General features: G+C 41.7%; 1 pseudogene; it reads left to right on the forward strand.

Moving 5' to 3' along the window:
• The first annotated feature begins 714 nt into the window (after positions 1-714).
• On the forward strand, positions 715-833 carry LOC133384603 (5S ribosomal RNA; annotated as a pseudogene).
• Positions 834-5,766: the final 4,933 nt, after the last annotated feature.

Raw genomic sequence — 5,766 nt, forward strand, 5'->3', positions numbered from 1 at the left:
AATGGGAAAGCCTTTTAAGCTTGCCAAAAATAATGCTTGCAGACTTCATAATGGCATTCTCAGAACCAGGCCTGGCTCCAGGAATGCCGGGGCCCTTGGGCATCAGGTTGCCCTGGGCTCCGATGTGTGTGCATGCGCGTGCGCGCCTGCGCACACACGCCCCCCACGCCCCCCACCTACCTGTCTGCTGTCTTTTACCATTGCCCTTAACAAAGATGGCGGCCGCAGTTTCCCTAAGGGGATGACACCTCCACCGCCATCTTTGTTGATGGCATGTGTGCGTGCTATGTGCGTGCATCTCTGCCATCAACTAAGATGGTGGCAGGAGCTTCAGTAGGGGGCATGGGGGGGCCTGCGGGGGGTGGGAGGTGTGGGGGGCCTGCGGATCGTGGAAGGGGAGTGGAGGGGTGGCTGAGGGGTCCCCTGTAGCTCCAGGGGCAGTCGGGGCAGTGCCCCACCTGGCCGCCCTTTAGAACCGGCCCTGCTCAGAACCACATTGATACATATTGTCAAACATTTATCTAGACACAAAATCAAACTTGCAGTTTCCGAGAGATATGAATGCATACAGATATGTGGTCCCTATCCCACCAAGTCTCAGTCACAGCCCTAATAAATACTTATTTCCACTCAAGGTGAGAAAATATTCAGAGCTGAGTCCATCCAGGGGTGTAGCAACAATATTTTATCTTTAAAAAACAGTACCCAAGCCATGCCTACGGACATACTACCCTGAACACGCCAGATCTCGTCTCATCTTGGAAGCTAAGCATGGTCAGGCCTGGTTAGTACTTGGATGGGAGACCACCTGGGAATACCGGGTGCCGTAGGCTTAGAGGAAGGCAATGGGAAACCACCTCTGAATACCTCTTACCATGAAAACCCTATGAATATATCCAAAAAAGATTCATAGGGTTGCCATAAGTCGTAATCGACTTGAAGGCATATAAAACAACAACAACAACCCAAGCCATAGTGTGTATCAAGCATCCTTTAGTAAAAAGTAATTGTCAGCTACCCGATAGAGTAAATGCTTGATGGCTCAGTGAAAATCTGAGACCACAAAAGTTGAGGCAGTTAAGCTGTTTGCCATGGTTAAGAGACAGCCCTGCTTAGGGATGGGTGAATTGGTCCATTTTGGTTTCTCTCAGTTTCTCATTTTTACAGTCTTCAGTTTTCCACATTTCCATATCAGTTGCCATTTTTTAAAAGTCCTCATGAAATTCATCAGTATTTAGGTGCAAATTTCTCTTAATATACATTTTTTTGTATGCAATTTTGCCTAATATGCATATTTTTACAAAGCGATTTCCCCTAATGCATGTATATGTTATTTTCACTAATATATGCATTTTTATGCACACTTTACCCTAATATATGCATTTTTGTTGACATTACTTGGCTGGAGAACTACATTTCAAAATCTGGAGAAGTGCAAATTTTGAAGGATGTCTGACTGTGTTTTGGTCTGAACTTTCTGCATTATTTTGGAAAGTGCGAGTTAGGGAAGTTCATCTTTAAATGCTAACTCAACTAAATTTCTTCCCAATTCCTAGGCCTGGTGCACTGATCAAATCTGGGGCTTGTTCATATAAGCAACTACCCTGCGATAACCATGTATTCTCTTCTTCATCAGAACTGCTTAGGAGACTAGTAGGTCAACCAGAGTTGAAAAACTGCTGGGAGGAAGGGCAGGATATAAATCAAATAATAAATAAATAAATAAATAAAATAAAAACACTCCTGGATAACCAAGAACTCTTGATTCAAATTGGATTTATTTCTAATTTGTGTGATTGGCTATGGGGTCAAGAGCATGAGAACCTTCTCCAATCACAACAAGTCAACAATAATTGATTTCTGGAACTGAATAAAAAACTCAGATGTCCTGCAGATTTCCAAAACATGAATCCTGTACTTTGAAATGCAGTTTACCACATGCAGATCTGATTTATTGTTATTGTTTTTTTAATTTTTTAATTGGGAACCATAGTTATTTACATGTATAAAATAGAAACACCAAGGAGCAAATAAAACCCCAGACCAAAGAAAAGGCTGATAACTACAGCTGAAGTAACATCATACTCTTTTTCATAATCAGTCTAATACCGAGAAGACAACCACCACTATCAAATTAATTAGACAGGGAGATTTAAGACATGATAAATGACATCAACTGAAGTTAATTCTTCTGAAATTTGAATCATTAATTATTTTTCCAAATTGTGGCATACTGAGCTGGAGGTGTCGTTGTACCATCAGTAATATTAGTATGAAAATAAAACTACTTCAAAAAAATGTGTCCTTTTTTTACTCTTGATACTATGGATTTGATGCACAAGCTTCTTTGCAATGGCTCTTTCTCAACATTCTGTAGTATAGTATAGTATAGTATAGTATAGTATAGTATAGTATAGTATAGTATAGTATGAGTAATTTTTCTTCCACAGTTGTATCCAGCACCAACTTACATGAATCTAATAAAGTCCTTAAATACATAGAACAGAAGAACAGCCTGCTGGATCAGGCCAATGGCCCATCTAGTTCAGCATCCTGTTCTCACAGTGGCTAACCAGATGCCTATGGGAGGCCTGCAAGCAGGACCTGAAAGCAAGACCACTACAGCTTGTTGCACCCTCCCAAGTCAAACAGTGAAAGTAACTTTCAATTTGGTGTTTTAACAATTGTTTGCCTGCTATAGTATTGCCCTCCTTGGGGACCCCATCCTAAATTCTTACAACCTGTGGGCATTCCCAACACAGATAAATGTAAGTGCCTCACTGGCCACAATCCTTCCAACAGTCTGAGGACTTTGTACCTAGCATATGTGTTAATCTTCCTGAGTTATAGTACCGTCTTATTTTTAATGTATTTTCTCTAACAGACAAGCAGATCACAGCAATTACACCTTCCATATGCTATCCCACTGACCAGGTGGAATTTCCTCCCCATGTCTCTTTCCCAAAAGCCAGTTATCTTTTCATCAGTATCTTCTGTTAATGAAGAGTGTATGTTTGAAACTATACCCCTGAATTCTTTCACTGTGTCAAAACCAGAGCCTCAAAAGGTATGAGATATCTGGTAGCTTGCTCCCAAATCTTCCTGTTTGAAATAAAATAACTAATCAGATGGTATTAAGCCAGTTGACTTGCACATTTGCTAATCTATCTCTCAGTTGTTTTTCTGTGAGTGGACGGGTGTCAATATAGAAGACTCTTAGCTGGTACAGTCCCTCCCTTTCCCAGTTCTTAAATTGCGTCTTTGTCTGCGTTGAATGATTTAATATGGATATCAGAGGTATGAGCATCTGAAATTTTAGAACTGAAGTGCAATTTCCTCTACCAATTGCTTTCAGCTCTTGTTAAAATATACAAGTACGTCACATATATCTGTATTTCTTCAGGCAGAAGAATATAAGACACAATTTGTAATATTTAACAAATAAGAGCTGGTATTGTTATCTTTCAAATCTATTGTTTTCAAACTGAAATTCAAGTTTGGACACAAAATTTAAGCATTCTCTTTTCTCTCTCCTTCTCCTCCCTCTCAAATCTGACCAGTAGCAAAAAGGGGTGGGTGAGTGGGCCTGTATATCTAGTGCTAAACTATGAATCAGAAACTGTGCATTCAGCACCGAAAGATGCTAGCATTGTCGGTTAACAGTTGTCAGCTGATGTTGGCCACCAGCTTAGAGAAAGGAACTGAACCCACCCTCTCCAGCTGTGTGTTTGGTGACCTGACTGAGCGAGGGAGGTAGACTGAGGCCCCCCCTCCAGTTGTGTTGGTGAGATGAAAAGCCTGGACTGAGGCTCTCCATCCCTCCGAACAGGTAGTAAGTGATTCCAAAGCTGAGTGCGGAGCGTATCTGCTAGGCAGCTTGGGTTGTCTCACGTGATATGTCAATGATGAAATAATTTTATATGCTGCTGTGATAGTTCTGTTACTAAATCTCAGTAAGTTTGTTATATGTGGACCATAATACACAACTTACAATTCTGTTCTCAGATATGGAGTACTATACAATTAGTATATTTTACCCTTATTGAGCAATCCTGATGCATTTCTGCAGCCACATTCCAAACAACTGTGTGATGTTCTGCAGTGGAAAAAGTGTCCCCCTTTCTAATCCTTCAAAGCTGAGTCTTGAGTTCAAGGGCTTTGGATGTTGTGTAAGCATAAGCATTAATGATAACATCTGCTTTTGAAGAGGGACTACAGATAGAGACATGAACTAAGGGCCTTTCCACAGGATAAAACAAAATGTGCCCTGTCTGCATTTTATGTTTTGTGCAATACATTCAGAAGCCCCAATTCAGCACCAATAGCACCACAGTTTGGTAGGGTGGGTAGCCATTTTGCTTTTTGCACCTTCTTTAAAAAAGTGGGTAGATGCATGTTTTAACACAACACAGGGAGAATGCAAAACCTTCAAAGACTTAATTATATAGATAATAAACAACACCTAAAAGTCATGGAATGACAAGGATGTAGTGGCCTTGATGATGCTATTTGTCACTTTAAAACAATCATTGGCTTTGTATAATAGCTTTGCCGAGACTGCCCTTGCACCAATAAGGACTAGAGACTTGATTTTTTAAAAAGAAAGTTGAGATTCCTATACTGAACCACTAACAATGGTTGCAAGTATCTTAAATACAGTACGTACTGGCATTTCTTCATTTCCACATTAGAAATAATTCTGCTTTCTAGTCTCACAGAAAGACTAAGTTGTTCAGAATTGTTCACATGCTAAAATAGTGTCTGTATTGTATGTTCTCTAATCACCCCCTCCAGCTTCTTCTCTGTTTGGTATTCCTGTCATGCCCCTGACTTTCTGTGGCTACTTCCTGGGCACATACATTTGTTCAGGAAATATTTGCACTGATTTGAACATGGAGATAAGAAATTGCTTCTTGCTCTTTAAAAGTTATATATAACTATCGCCTCTACTTCTCCCCCCCTCAAGTTTCTTGTGTTTTCAAGAGCCACATATCAGGCAGACATTCAGCAGGAGCATCTTTCTTCAACATAGAGACGGAGTGATGCAAAAAGCTTCTGTTGAATTTCTTCCAGTGGGGAAACGGTTAGAAAATACTGTCATGATTAGGCAAGAGCAAAGAGTCTGCTAACATAAGTTACTGCATAGTCATGAGAGGTCCAAGTGTCCTTCAGGTCTAACTGGAGTTTTCCCCCTGCATTCATGAAACTGGGTCAGTGCATTCAGTTCCTATAATCCACCAGCACCTGAACACAGACTCTGCCTGGTATACCAGCAGTCATGTACCATGGAGGCAGCTTCTGAGGAGGTGGAGCCCAGTGTGTTTCTGGAGGCAGTGGCTACAGAAGGGCTCATGGTGGAGCACTTGGAGCCTCCAGCTGCTGAATAGATGAATGAGCGCTGAGGAGGAGATAGAGATGCCAGCAGGCCCCTAGAGCAACGAAAATGGGAGATTACCAGGCCCAGTGGTGAGGGGCCCCTGTGAGCTCCAGGGTCCTTTGGCCATTGCCCCACCTGGCCGTCCACTGGTACCGGGCCTGGCAAAGAGATGCTTGTGTGGTCAAAAAGTCTCACCCTTTCTGGCTGTTCCCTTAGTTTAATGTCATAGTGTGGGGTGGACTGAATGAACAGCATACGTTGGCAAACCACGCTGCTGTTCTCAGTACACTATCTCTCAAGACATTGCGATCTGACCAGTGGAAAAACAGGATGTGGTTAACTTTATGGCTGTAAACGATACTGACATCTGTAGTGGTTAAATAACTGCC

Source organism: Rhineura floridana, chromosome 4 (genome assembly GCF_030035675.1).
Source record: "Rhineura floridana isolate rRhiFlo1 chromosome 4, rRhiFlo1.hap2, whole genome shotgun sequence".
Taxonomy (NCBI): Eukaryota; Metazoa; Chordata; class Lepidosauria; order Squamata; family Rhineuridae; genus Rhineura; species Rhineura floridana.